Source organism: Hemitrygon akajei, unplaced genomic scaffold, assembly GCF_048418815.1.
Source record: "Hemitrygon akajei unplaced genomic scaffold, sHemAka1.3 Scf000100, whole genome shotgun sequence".
In the NCBI taxonomy this organism is placed as follows: Eukaryota; Metazoa; Chordata; class Chondrichthyes; order Myliobatiformes; family Dasyatidae; genus Hemitrygon; species Hemitrygon akajei.
In genome coordinates this window covers 2,203,881-2,218,892 of record NW_027331986.1, presented here as the reverse complement: position 1 = coordinate 2,218,892, position 15,012 = coordinate 2,203,881, and the positions used below count along the sequence as shown (strand labels likewise).

At 44.1% G+C, this 15,012-nt stretch overlaps 1 protein-coding gene across 5 annotated transcripts in view; it reads left to right on the top strand.

Annotated features, from left to right (window-relative positions):
• Positions 1–555: 555 nt before the first annotated feature.
• LOC140723085 (NACHT, LRR and PYD domains-containing protein 3-like) overlaps positions 556–15,012 on the top strand; it is a 31,476-nt gene continuing 17,019 nt past the window's right edge. For 4 of the 5 annotated variants that reach the window (XR_012097801.1, XM_073037708.1, XM_073037706.1 and 1 more), the window contains exons 1-3: positions 556–853; positions 10,922–11,013; positions 12,838–13,004. The gene's annotated coding sequence lies outside the window, so the exon portion shown is untranslated. The remainder of the gene's footprint in view (positions 854–10,921; positions 11,014–12,837; positions 13,005–15,012) is intronic. The other variant, XM_073037707.1, reaches the window with a different exon arrangement.

Here is a 15,012-nt window from a genome sequence, read left to right as displayed (position 1 = left end):
CTGTACAGTCTTCCTGAAATAAAAAATTCTGCCCTATTTAAGCTCGTTTATTGCAACATCATAGAACTGTTGCCTACTCCCCTCGCTCTGAACATTGAGCCACCAGCAGGGGTATTTACAACTTTTTCAAACATTGGTTGAGATTCACATTTTTAAGAATTATATATATTTATTTGTGATTTGTTTTTATGCTTTGACATCCTGATGAAACAGAGTTCTGACACCCATCAGTCCTGTAATGTGTGAAAATTTAAACACATTCTCCCTCCCACTCACCCGATGTTCCTCTCCGCTGAACTGACGGTCATTTATAAAAATCACGAAGAGTAGGAGTCCCAGAACAGATCCCTGAGGCACACCACTGGTGACCGAATTAGTGTTTATGAACATAAAATGATTTAAATGAACCCTGCACAATTCCTATTTGTGCCTGCGTTCTCTGTCAGACCGGGTTGGGAATTCAACCCGTAAATCTTTGACCCGGGGGTGGGGGGCATGGAGGAATTGGACGGGAAAAGTACGGAGGGAAAATTGAAAATGTTGCTGGTGTAAGTATGAAATAATGTGGGGGAAACGGCGGTGGGTCGGCAGGGGCGAGGAACTGTCACCGGGTCACGTGGGAGACCATCCACCGTCACGTGATCCCATTTTGCCGCAGAGCTGCAGCATTTGCAGTTTCGTTTCCGAGGCCCCGCCCACCGCCCTGATGACGCGCAATTCACATCGCGCATGCTCAGTACTGGATTGCCCGTGTTGTTTCCAGTTCTTTGTTGAAGGTTTCTGCGGTGGAATCGGGATCCAGAGCAGGTCCTCGCCCCCCGGGTCGAAGAGCTGGGAAAGGATTATCCTTTCGGTGAGTATTGAAGCCGGTCCGGAGCGGAGAGGTCTGATGTTGGGCAGTGAGTCCCTTTAACTTTCCCGAACTCAAACAAGAGAAAATCTGCGGATGTTGGAAATGCGAGCAACGAGCACAAAATGCTGGAGGGACTCAGCAGACCGGGCAGAATCCAGGAAAAGAGTACAGTCTACATTAGCGGCCGAAACCCTTCGGCAGCACTGGAGAATAAAAGGTGGGGGTGGGGAGGGAGAGAGAAACACAAGGTGATCGGTGAAGCCTGAAGGGGGAGGGGATGAACTTTCCCGAACTGGCGGCCTCGCCTCGCTTCCTTCACAGAATCTGCCGGGGTCGGTCCGGGTTGTGAGACCTTCACACCGAACCGTCTGAGATGAGCCGCCGCTCAGCCCCTGTTGTTCTGGTCCTGTTAGCAGGGTGACGTAAAACATGTTTCTATACTGTTACTGACAGAGAATTGTACAATTTGTGTTCAGTGTGTTATCTGAATGTACTTGCCTGTGATGCTGCCACAAGTCAGTGTTTCTCTGTACCTGTACCTTCCCGTACTTGTCCACTTAGCAATAAATTCAACAGGACCTGAGAAATCTCAGTGAGATTTGATTAGTGATGATCATCTTGGCAGCTCGGTAGGTCGAATGTATGAGACAGTACACTGTTAAATGCAAAACCCTGAACAGTGTCGATGATCAGAGGGATACGCTTCACTAAACTCAGAGAAATTTCTTTAACCAGAGTGTGGTGAATTTGTGGAATTAGCAAAGGCATCTGTGGAGGCCAGGTTTGGGGTATGTAAGACGGAGATTGATAGGTTGTTTTTGTATTCCCCCCTCCCCCCACTACTTTCAAATCTCTTACTATCTTTCCTTTCAGTTAGTCCTGACGAAGGGTCTCGGCCTGAAACGTCGACAGTGCTTCTCACTATAGATGCCGCCTGGCCTGCTGTGTTCTACCAACATTTTGAGTGTGTTGTTTGAATTTCCAGCATCTGCAGATTTCCTCGTGTTTGATAGGTTGTTGATTGGTTACGGTGAGAAGGCCGGGGAGTGGGGCTGAGGAGTGAAAAAGGGTCAGGCATGATTGAATGCCGGAGCAGACTCGATGGGCCAAACGGCCTAATTAGGCTCGTATGTCTGAATCGGTTTATTGTCGGGGAGACCCACCCACGGTTACGTGATCCCGTTCTCCACTCTCACTTTGCCGCAGAGCTGCAGCAGTGCGGTTTTTCCGAGACCCCCCCACCCCCCGGGTCTGGTGACGTGAGAATCACACTGCGCATGCTCACCGTCTGCAGTGATTTTTAGCCCGCTGAGTTCATTCACCAGTTTGCGTCGATATTGATTTGCAGCAGCGGCATATTCTCTCTTGTTGGGGAAATCGGTTGTTGGCCAGTGAGTTCCGTTAACTTCCCGAACTGGTGGCTTTGCCTCGCTTCATGGAAATCCTCCAAAGTTTGTTTACTTCAGATAAGCCGTTTCTGAGCCTGGTGATACTGTTGTATCTTCTCCCTAATTGGGGTGGGTGAGAAAGGAGAATGTCTCGGGTTGTGGGGATCTTCGATTTCACCGAGGGAGCGGGAAGTCCAGAAAGTGTTCATGTAGGGGAGACTGGTTTCTGTGATGAGCTGATCTGCGTCCGTAACTCTGCAGTTCCTTGCAGGCACGGGTAAAGCAGTGGCCATACCAAGGCGTGAAGTATCCGGATGGGAAACTTTTTATGGTGCATTGATAACATTTGGTGAATGGCAAAGTTATGGTTTGTTCTAGCTTTGTCATTTCGAGATCTTTTACATAGTGGTATGGTGGCGAGCATTTGGTCCATAATGATAGACAAAGGAGCTCGTTAAACTCAACGGTTTTATTGTGATAAACATATACATTCTGGGCACCGTGACCCGGAGAGTGAACCCAACCAGTCTCGTACACACAGGGGGAGGTGACCATCACACACCCTACAGTTAGTGTGACCCAAAAATACACAATCAGATAATTGTGTAGCCCGAGCTAAAATGTAACAATAAATGACTGGAATTTCCCATCATAAACCCACAAAAGCATTTTAACTCAAGAACAATGAACAGTGCTAGTCAAAGGAATGCAGAGCCAAGCTGTCTACCACAATCACCGTGGCCCCTGGAGCAGCACAGTATGTATCTTTAATTCAGTACCTTGTATTGCGGGAGGACCATCAGTGATTGTCCTTGATCCCTTCTCCCACCTGGTTCCATCTGTTCATTCCCTGCTCATCTGGGTCAATCTCTGTCCATTCTGTATCCCACCACCTCAATGATATATATCAACCTTCTTGTTCAACCACTGTCCAGTCTGTATCCCACTCCCTCAATTATATATATCAACCATCTTGTTCAACCTTTGTCCAGCCTGTATCCCACCTCAATCATATATATCAACCATCTTGTTCAACCTCTGCCCAGCCTGTATCCTATCAACTCAATGATATATATCAACCTTCTTGTTCAACCTCTGTCCAGCCTGTATCCCACTACCTCAATGATATATATCAACCATCTTGTTCAACCTCTGTCCAGTCTGTATCCCACCACCTCAATGATATATATCAACCATTTTGTTCAACCTCTGTCCAGTCTGTATCCCACCACCTCAATGATATATATCAACCTTCTTGTTCAATCTCTGTCCAGCCTGTATCCCACCACCTCAATGATATATATCAACCTTCTTGTTCAATCTCTGTCCAGCCTGTATCCCACTCCCTCAATGATATATATCAACCATCTTGTTCAACCTCTGTCCAGTCTGTATCCCACCACCTCAATGATATATATCAACCTTCTTGTTCAACCTCTGTCCAGTCTGTATCCCATCACCTCAATGATATAGATCAACCATCTTGTTCAACCTCTGTCCAGTCTGTATCCCACCACCTCAATGATATATATCAACCATCTTGTTCAACCTCTGTCCACTCAGTATCCCACCACCTCAATGATATATATCAACCACCTTGCTGAATCTCTGTTCTGCCTGTATCCATATATATCAGCCATCTTGTTCAACCTCTGTCCAGCCTGTATCCCACTACCTCAATGATATATATCAACCATCTTGTTCAGCCTGTCCAGTCAGTATCCCACCACCTCAATGATATATATTAACCATCTTGTTCAACCTCTGTCCAGACTCTATACCACTAACTCAATGATATGTATCAACCATCTTGATAAACTTCTGCCCAGCCTGCATCCCATTGCTGCAATGATATATTTCAACAATCTCTCCTACAGACTTTGTCTTCATTGTGAAATTTTGTTTTGCATCTTTTCCAGAATTGTTGTTTTTAATAGCTAGGGCTGCCAGAGGTTTAATTGAACACAGCATGTGGCAGGGTAAAATCAGCCATTTCAATCTTAGTTTCACCATTACAAAATGGCTGCAGTGTTAATCGTCATCATAATGGAACTCATAGCATCTGATGTTGAGTTTGTTATTTCCTTTTTCGGTTATTTTTGGTGAGCCTCTGTTTCCAGGGTAACAACCCATCAGGAAGAGTTGCAGATTTTTATCGCTCTGTGGTCACCGCCTCTCAACGAAAAGACCACAGCCTCAGGGGCAAATGTAACAGAATGATAGTGGGAGGAAAGGATGCTGTGTGCATTGACTGTATGGGATGTATTACACCAGGGTCAGAATGAACTCAGATCTAACAGAGTGGTTGGGGTGGGATGGTATTTACAGTTTAGGGTGGCAATCAGTTACTATCTGTGCATTAAAATGAAGAGGGAGAAAATACTACAGCTGCAGGAAATTTAAAGTAAGGAGGAGAAAATACTGGAAACGCTCAGCAGATTGGCCGCATCTTTGACAATCTCAGTTCTGGAACTGGGTCTTCCACCATTTGTCCTTTCAGAGATGTAATCTGATGTACTGGGTTCCCAGCATTTTCTACTTTGTAGTTTTACATTTTGTTCCTGCTGCACTGCAGGAAACATGGCAGCCAGCTGTGCTGGGCAAGATCCCACACAGCAGGAAGATTTTGATCAACTGCGCTTGGTTTAGCAGCTGGAGTCAGGCTGAAGTGTATCCGCATCCTCTATACAGACCGGGGAACCAGCTTGGGCACCGGCCCCGGCAGAGGGTCATTAGGTTCCAGTTCCATCTTAGTCTGTGAATCAGAAATGGCAGGAACACCACGGCAAATTGCCGGTACCAAAGCGTCTTTGTATGGGTGATCATATTGGGCTGGTGACTCTGAGGATATGGAACTGGCTTATAAGGCAACAGGTGTCAATGAATTTCAAAGACACCTTGGTCAGTTTTGGAGAGGGGCTGAGGAATGGCAAATGGTTTTCTACTTGGACAAGTGAGAGATGGTGCATTTTGGACAGTCAAACTAGGTGGGACTGGTATAGTGAATGGGAGGGCACCGATTGTTGTGGAACAGAGCAACCTGGGAGTACAAGAGTACAGTCACTGAAAGTGGATGTGCAAATATAGAGGGTGAAGAAGAAGGGTTTAATCATGCTAGCCTTCATCAGACTGGGCATTGAGTTCTGGATTATGGGCATTATATTGTTGGTGCGGCTACACAGTATTATGTACAGTTGTGTTCAACCTACTGTAGAAAATATATTATCAAGCTGGAGAGGGCGCAGAAGAGATTGCTGAAGATGTTGCCTGGGCTAGAGGGCCGAGTCTAAGGAAGCGTTTGGCTAAGCTGGATCTTTAATCCAGAGGAGAATTAGGGTGACATTGTAGGAGTTCGTGAAATTAAGAAGGACTTTAGATATGTGGTTGGTCGTGGTTTTTACCCAGGATTCAAGATTCAGAATTGTTTGATGTCATTCCAGTAACAAGTGTAAAGGAGAACAAGATGTTAGAGACCACAATAGTAAACCAAACACAATACATAAAGTATGATAGTTTAAAAACATTGATCGTACAGACAGAGGGAGGTGACCATCACACACCCCAGTTACAGTTAGTGTGACCCAAAAATACACAAGCAGATAATTGTGTAGCCCGAGCTAAAATGTAACAATAAATGACTGGAATTTCCCATCATAAACCCACAAAAACATTACACAAAAACAATGATCAGTGCTAGTCAAAGGAATACAGGTCCAGGCTGGAGGAGCAACACCTCATATACCGTCTGGGTAGTCTCCAGCCCCTTGGCATGAACATTGAATTCTCCAACTTCTGGTAATTCCCTCACTCTCCCTTCCCCCATCCCAGTTTCACTCTGCCTCCTCCTCCAGCTGCCTATCACCTCTCTCATGATTCCGCCGCCTTCTATTACCCAAAGTGATTTCCCCCTACACATTCCTTCTTCACCTTTCCTGGCTATCCCCTCCCTGCTTCCCTCCCCCACCCCTTGATCTTTCCTCTTACTGGTCTTTCGGCTGGCACCTACCAGCCTCCTCCATCCCACCCTACCTCCCACATTCTTTATAGGGCCCCTGTCCGCTCCTTCTTCTGTCCTGATGAACAGTCTCGGCCCAAAACATTGACTGCTCGTTTCCAAAGATATTTCAGCTTTTCAAGCTTCCTGGTGAGCAGTCTGGCTGAATTTCCCCAAGTATTGACTTGTTGGATCTTCTTGCTGTCCAATGAACTCTTAACACTTTCTTCCAGCATCCAAGTTCAAAGACGTTGATTCTTCTATATTCGGCCTTACTAATAACCCAGCTCTCACAGCCATACATCACAACTGGAAATACTATAGACTGGACTGTACTGTTCTTGGTAGACAACGTTATATCTCTGCACTTCAGTATTTTATCTAAATTCCCATTGCTGCCTTCCCCAGAAGTAAGCGCCGTTTAATATTGTGGCTGCATTTACCATCTATAGCAGGGGTGTCAAACTCATTTTAGGTCACGGGCCGGACTGAGCAAAGTGCAGCTTCATGCGGGCCAGATCAGTCGGATGCGTGCGTACGCACCTTTCGTTGCCTCCGTTTTTTCAGCCTGCACTCGTGTCTCAGTCTCTGCTATAACTACAAAGTGTTTCACTTTACAAATTCCATTTCTTATGAAGAAGACTGCCAAATAAACACTAAAAACCCTGAAAACCTGGTACCTGAATAAACTCAGCATTAGCCATATCATGCGCCATAGGCGCTTCGATTACTGGGGCCAGCTTTAATAGTAATTTGATATTATCTCGCGGGCCTTGAGTTTGACATATATGATCTATAGAAATCTTTGAATTGAAGAAGACAAAATCTGCCACTGCTTGCACTTCCTTTCCATTGATTACCACAGAGTTAACAGGATTGGCTGGTTTTCTTAATATTGAGCAGAAAGCCAGCTTTCCATTTCCTTCTTTCACTTTCATTAGAAGCTTCCTCAGATCCTCCTCACTTTCAGCGATTAGAATAGTATCACCTGCATATCTGAATTTAATATTGTGTCAGGTAATTTTGACTGCAGCATTTTGAGTCCTCTGGACCAGCATTCCTCATGATGTGTTCAGCATATAGATTAAATAAGCAGGGTGACAGTACTCCTTTCCCAATCTTGAACCAGTTTGTTCTTCCGTGGTCAGTTCTAACTGTTGCTTCCTGATCTTTGTACAAGTTTCTCATAAGGCAGAGCAGATGTCCAAGTACCCCAATTTCTTTAAGGATTTGCGATAGTGTATTGTGGTCCACACTGTTGAAGGCTTTAGAGTCATAATTAAAACATAGATAAATACTTTTCTGGAATTCTCTTGATTTCTCTATTGTCCAGCAATTTTGTGTCTGGTGCCTCTGTCTCTTCTAATATCAGCCTGTACATCCAGCTTTTCTCGTTCCATATATTGCTGGAGTCCTACTTGTGTGATCTTTAGTATTACCTTGCTACCATGTGAAATTGTTTGGTAATTTGACCATTCCTTTACATTTCCCTTCTTGGAGTTTGGGATATAAACTGTTTTCTTTCCAGTCTAAAGGCCATTGTTAGGTTTACCAGATCTGCTGTCAAACTGCATGCAACACTTTTCCATCATCACCTTTAAAAGTTTTAAACAATTCAACTGGAATCCTGTCACATCCTGCAGCCTTATTATTGGCAATATTTTCTATCGCCCATTTGACTTCACTTTCCAGAATGCTCGGCTCTAGATCGACGAGGGAGTCAGTGCAGCTGTCTTCGCTGTTGGGATATTTCCTGTACAATTCTTCTGTGTATTCCTGCCATCTCTTTTTGATGTCTTTGCTTCTGTAATGGCCTCCCCTTCTTTGTCTTTTACTATACTTATTTTTGCATGAAATGTTCCTTTGGTTTCTCTAATCTTCTTGAATAGATCTCTTGTTTTTCAATTCGGTTGTTCTCTTCAGCTTCATTGCATCGCTCCTTTAAGTAAGTCTCCTTATCTCTCCTTTCTATCTTCTTGAAAGTTGTGTTCATTTGGAGGTATTTGTTCCAGTTTCCATTGGCCTTTACTTCTCTTCTCCGTGCAGCTCCTGCAGAAATCCATTTTGCTTTCCTGGTCTTCTTTCTGTTTGCAATAATTTTGTCGGCTCCTCTTGTATAATGCTCCTTACTTCTATTGATAGCTCTTGTGGCTTCCTCTCCACCAGCTTTAATCCATCAATCTATTCTTCACCTGCACTTCATACAGTGACATGCAAAAGTTTGGGCACCCCTGGTCAAAATTTCTGTTACTGTCAGTAGTTAACTGAGTCGAAGATGAACTGATCTCCAAAAGTCATAAAGTTAAAGATGAAACATTCTTTTCAACATTTTAAGCAAGATTAGTGTATTATTTCTGTTTTGTACAATGTTAGAGTGAGAAAAGGAAAGGAGCACCAAGCAAACATTTGGGCACCCCAAGAGATTTGAGCTGACAGATAACTTTTACCAAGGTCTCAGACCTTAATTAGCTTGTTAGGGCTATGGCTTGTTCACAGTCATTCATTAAGTAAGACCAAGAGATGCAAATATCAAAACTTTATAAATACCCTGACTCCTCAAACCTTGTCCCAACAAGGCTGCCTAGCACTCTGAAAATCAAAATAAAGCAGGAGAAGGCTGTAGGAAGATAGCAAAGTGTTTTCTGGTAGCTATTTCCTCAGTTCATAATATAATTAAGAAATGGCAGATAACAGGAACAGTGGAGGTCAAGTTGAGGTCTGGAAGACAAAAAAAACTTTCTGAGAGAACTGCTCATAGGATTTCTAGAAAAGCAAATGTAAAACACCGTTTTACTGCCGAAGATGTTCAGGAAGATTTATCAGACTCTGGAGTGGTGGTGCACTGTTCTACTGTGCAGCGGCACCTGCACAAATATGACCTTCATGGAAGAGTCATCAGAAGAAAACCTTTCCTGCATCCTGACCATAAAATTCAGCATCAGAAGTTTGCAAAGGAACATCTAAACAAGCCTGATACATTTTGGAAACAAGTCCTGTGCACTGATGAAGTTAAAATAGAACTTCTTGGCTGCAATGAGCAAAGGTATGTTTGGAGAAAAACGGGTGCAGAATTCCATGAATAGAACACCTCTCCAACTGTTAAGCACGGGTGTGGATCAATCATGCTTTGGGCTTGTGTTGCAGCCAGTGGCACGGGGAACATTTCACTGGTAGAGGGAAAAACGAATTCATTTAAATACCAGCAAATTCTGGAAGCAAACATCACACTGTCTATAAAAATGCTGAAGATGAAAAGAGAATGTCTTCTACAACAGGATAATGATCCTAAACATTCCTGAATATCCACAATGGTCTACCTCAAGAGGCACAAGCTGAAGATTTTGCCATGGCCCTCACAATCCCCTGACCTAAACATCATCCAAAATCTGTTGATAGACTTCAAAAGAACAGTGCATGCAAGGCAGCCCAAGAATCTCACAGAACTAGAAGCCTTTTGCAAGGAAGAATGCGGGAAGATACCCCAAACAAGAATTGAAAGACTCTTAGCTGGCTACAGAAAGCGTTTACAAGCTGTAATACTTGCCAAAGGGGGTGTTACTAAGTACTGACCATGCAGGGTGCCCAAACTTGTGCTTCGGGCCCTATTCCTTTTTTGTTATTTTGAAACTGTATAACGATGGAAATAAAAAAATTATCTTGCTTAAAATATTAAAGAAATGTGTCATCTTTAACTTTATGCCTTTTGGAAATCAGGTCATCTTTTACTCGTTTAGATATTCACAGTAACAGAAATTTTGACCAGGGGTGCCCAAACGTATGCATGCCACTATTCCTGAGTGATGCTGTCAACATGAAACTTTGCTTGGTTTTCCTGGTGCACTTCAGTTTCATTCAGAATATTGCCACAAGTAGCTCCTGGTCTGAGATTGTCAGAGACAAGAGGGATTGATGAGTTTAAGTGCACACTTCGCTCAGTGCGGTGACAAGTGGTGGTGAAGAGGTGTTTACTACACTGTCCTTTAACAGTCAGGGCACTGAGTGCAGGAGTTGCGATATGATTTAATTTATTTTTTATGGAGATACAGCAAGCTACACTGCCCATTGAGTCTCCCAGTTTGATCCTAGTCTTGTCACAGGGCAATTTGCAATGACCAACTAACCACCCTACCAGTGCTTCTTGGGACTGGGGGTGGGTGGCAGGTGGCAGCTGGATCACCTGGAGGAAAGCCGGTGAGAACCTGCAAACTCTTACTGAGAGCGGCGGGAATTGCAACCCGGTCGTTCGAACTGTAAAGAGTTGTGTTAACCACTATGGTGCCATTGGTGAGTCGTTGGTGAGACTGTGTTTGCAGTGCAAAGTATCGTTCTAGCCGCTATATGTTTGAAAATGCATGGTTAAAGTGGAAAGAGTGGAGAGATTTGCGAGTAGGTTGTCAGGGCCAGAGGCTTCAGTTCTGGGGAGAGGATGGCCACTTTATGTCTTTACTCCCTGGAATGTGGGAGTCTGAGCAGCGACCTTACAGAAGTATTTTAAATGTGAAAGGCAGAGTAACGGACTCATACTTTTTTATTAGTAGAACACAGCAGGCTAGGCAGCATCTATAGCATCCCTATAGATGCTGCCTAGCCTGCTGTGTTTTACCAGCATTTTGTGTGTTGTTGTTTGAATTTCCAGCATCTGCAGATTTCCTCCTGTTTGCATACTTTTTTATTGGTGTGATGCAGGTAATCGCCAGCAGGTGGTGCTTTCTTCCACCCGGACGGCAGACAAGAAGAGGAAAATTAACCAACGTCAGTCAGAGTCAAAATGGACACAGGTATGTTCACTGGGCTCTTTCTCATTAAAACTGTTGTCATGGTACACTTGTAGTCAAATCATCAGTAGTTCAGAGGAATAAACTTGGGAGCTAAAGGGACACAGCAAAACTGCCATCATTGATCCTACTGGTAAAGCAACCTTGAACAATAGAACAATTCACCCAGTCCAGCGCAGAGACATAACAAGGGGAATGGTCGAATCACTCCGCTCACCGTGCAAATCTTCACCTGAGTGAAAGGAGAGGAAGCTCCTGAAAGTACAGTGGGTATGGGTGAAACTCAGACAGGAATACAACAGCGGGCAATGTAACAGTCCAGGGAACAGACAGAATTTCCATCAGTATTTGGTACGCCCTGATGTGGGAAATGCCTCCTACAGCCAGTGAGAGAAACAGATGGTGTTTTCGCTTTTGGAAGGGCAGTGTGAATTCTCCCCGGATTTCCAGGTTGTTGCTCAATGGAGGTGAGGGGAGTTTCCCGGTGTTTTGTTTTCCATGGCAGAGTTAAGGAACGGTCTATTGTGGGAGAGCGGGCTGGGTGTGGGAGACAGTGAACACGAGAAATTTTACACAGGGAATTTGGCGGGGCTACCGAGGCAATGAATGTCCTTGGAAAATAAGGTTAAAATAAAACAAGAGGGTAAGTAGAGAGGGCAACGCACAAAATGGTGGAGGAGCTCAGCAGGTCAGGCAGCATCTATAGAGGGAAGTCAACAATCGACGATGCGGGTTGAGGAATCTTCAGCGGAAGCTTTGTACATTGATTTCAATGTTGTCTTGGTCACATAAAATAGAGTCAGGACAGGAGGATCACTCTTCTGGGTGAAGGTCTGTGACCAGTAGTCTCTGCAAGGATCACTGGCTTGTTATGTGTCGTGTGTATGTAAATAACTTAATAATAGACTATGTATTACTCAAAATAATTATACACACACACACACACACACACACACACACACATAGAATCACATAGGTGGAGTGATTCGTCGATTTACAGAGTCGGCGGAGTTGTGTAAGTTTGGGACTGTTGTCAAAATGTTCAGCATCCAATTAGAAATATGAATAGAGAGTCACCAAGTACAGTTAATTTGGGCAAATGTGAGGAGTTGCACCTTGGGAGGTCAAGTTCGTGAGCAATGTGTGCAGTGAATGCTGGGACTGTTAGGAAGGCTGATGTACGGACGGGTCCTTTGATGGATGTGCATAGCTCCATGAAAGTGGCAACACAATTGGTAGCATGCTTACGACAAGCTGATGTGTGAGTCTGTATTTTTAAAGTTGTGCTGTAACTGGATGAATGCTGGTTAAGAGACAATCTCAGCTTTGTGCACAAATCTGGTAACCACATCACAATAATGATGCGGAGGCTCGGGCGAGGGTGCAGACGAGTTTCACCATGATTACAGAATATTGGCTTCCGGGAGAGGTCGATCAAGCTTGGATTGCTTTATCTGGAGTGACGGAGACTGAGGCCTCAATCTCAGAGAATTCATACATTTATCAGGGGCATAGCAAAGTTTGATAGTCTGTGACTCGGTGCAAATATCAGCACTGGAATTAATAGGTTTAAGATTAGAGAGTAAAGTTTAAAGGGGATTTAGGATGCATGTTTCCCACAGAGAGTGATTGGTGTCTGGAATGAGCTGCCGAGGGATGGACTGGAAACAGATACTCAGCAGCGTCTGAGAAGTGTTTGAACTCATGTGTAGGCCGGGAACAGAGGGATATTCACCATGTTCCTGAAGATGGGATTGGTTTAAATTGGCATTGTGTCTGCATCCGCATGGTACACTCTACTATTTTATGTTCTCTGACCAACTACAGATCTGAACTCCACAATCTCTGCCTTCCTGTCAAACTGTGATGATCACCAACTGTTCCGGTTGACGAGATTCTACATGGAGCGACTGGAGCAGGCGATTGAGGAGGGTGTGGAGGGAGTCAGCTTCATGTTAACACATGGTCATCATTTCAATGACCGGGAGTATCACGTAAGTGGAAGAACATAGACTGACGGTAGATTCTACTGAATCAATCACAGACCAACAGAACCGGTGTACCGGCACCTCTGGGCTATGAAAATCCTGCAATGCTTGTGGTCAACATCATGAAAAGAATTTTCGTTTGCAGAAACTGTGAACTTTTATTAACCAATACAAGCCTCTGTCCATATTTCTGAACACATTCACTTTTAGACAGGGTAGGATACAGACAATGATTAAGAGGTGAATTTAGTGATGTGACTCTTGCCGGACATTGCAAGTGGACAGGGAACCACTTTACACCACTCAGTCTGACATCTCATCATGTTCCCAATGCTCGACCTTAATGGCCATTCATCAGACTCTCTTGATTACCCCTGGGTTTCCCACAAGTTAAATATATAGTGACTTAATTCTCAGCTCATTTCCGGAGTCTACCATCAACCCCATCATCAACTGAACAGGCAGTACTGAATAATGTCTCTCTTTTCAAGTACTGACCCGCTTGCATTTGATCAAATATTGCAACATGCCTCACAGTTCAGTTACCTTCTATTCCTTGTGACTGTTCCATTTGGAGTTTGGAATTACCACAGCATATACTGTTAACACTGGGACCTGCAAAATAATACAATTGAAAATAGTCCAAGCATCTGCAGCTAACACGGAATTACCAAGAACCGTCTTTCTAATTTCTAATGTGTTACTGGGACACATTCACCTATTGCTCACCAGACTGAATTTTAGTGAAGATCCACGCATTATCCCTAACCCTAACATTCCACACAAGACAGCTAACAATTTTAATTCAAACTTCCTTCTCTGCATTACTACCATTTGACTTTGGTCTGTCGCACATGCACAAAAGTCCTACAATTGCTGTCTGCTCCTTACTGCCAGTTCCCAGCTGTAGGCTGACACTGGACCCTCATGGAGCCTGGCAGTTAATTGTGTACCTGCTGCGATTCACCAGAGTTTATCCCCGTGACCCTGTCATAGTTTGACTTGGCCACAGTCATCGAACTCTACAGTACAGCAACAGGCTCTTCAGCCCATTAACTCCACACTGACCTATTATAAGCCTAGTCGCATTGATCTGCACGCCGACTAGAGATATCTATACCCCTCCCACTCACGTACTTACCCGAATTGTTTTTAAATGGTTCAAATCCAATGCACATATACCACTAACAGTGGCAGTTCGATCCACACTCTCACCAGCCTCTGAATGAAAATGTTCTCCTTCAAGTTGTCAAAGGCCTTGCTGAAGTCCATGTAGACAACATCCACTCACTTGCCTTCATTACTCGCTTGGTAACGTCCTCGAGAAACCATAAGATTGGTCAGACAGGATATGCCAGGTACAAATCAGTGTTGATAATCCCTAAAGAATTCTTGCCTATCCAAATGCTCATATCCAGTCCCTCAGAATACCTGCCAATAACTTTACCACTACTGCTGTTAGGCTCAACAACCTGTAATTTCTTGGCTTATTCTTACAGCCTTTTCAAACAGCAGAACAATATTAGCTATTCTCCAATACTTCCCCATCGGACTTTTTAAATTTCTATACCAGATCCGAACTGTTCCTCTGCACACACCTCTGTCGCTTGCCCTGCCTTGCCCAGAATGCGCTCTCTCCAGTTGTGACCTGAATATATTGGTTACAGAAACTTCCCTGGTCACATTTGACCTGCACTATCCCATCCAGCCCTTTAACTCGGTGTGTCAGTCACTAAATGGAAAGTTAATTGTCTACCATCAGAATCTTGTGTTTCTTGTTTCTGTGATCTCCCTGCGTATTTGTTGCTCTAAATCCCGTTGACTATTGGGTGCTCTATAATATAATCCCACTAACGTGGTCATCCCTTTCTTGTTCCGTAGTTTCACCCATGTAGTCTCATTGGACCAGCGATCCAGTTTGTCCTGTCTGAGCAATCCAGTGACATTTTCTCTGACTAGTTATGCCACCCCTCCATCTGTTATCCCTCCCGCTCTATCGAACCGTGACTAACAC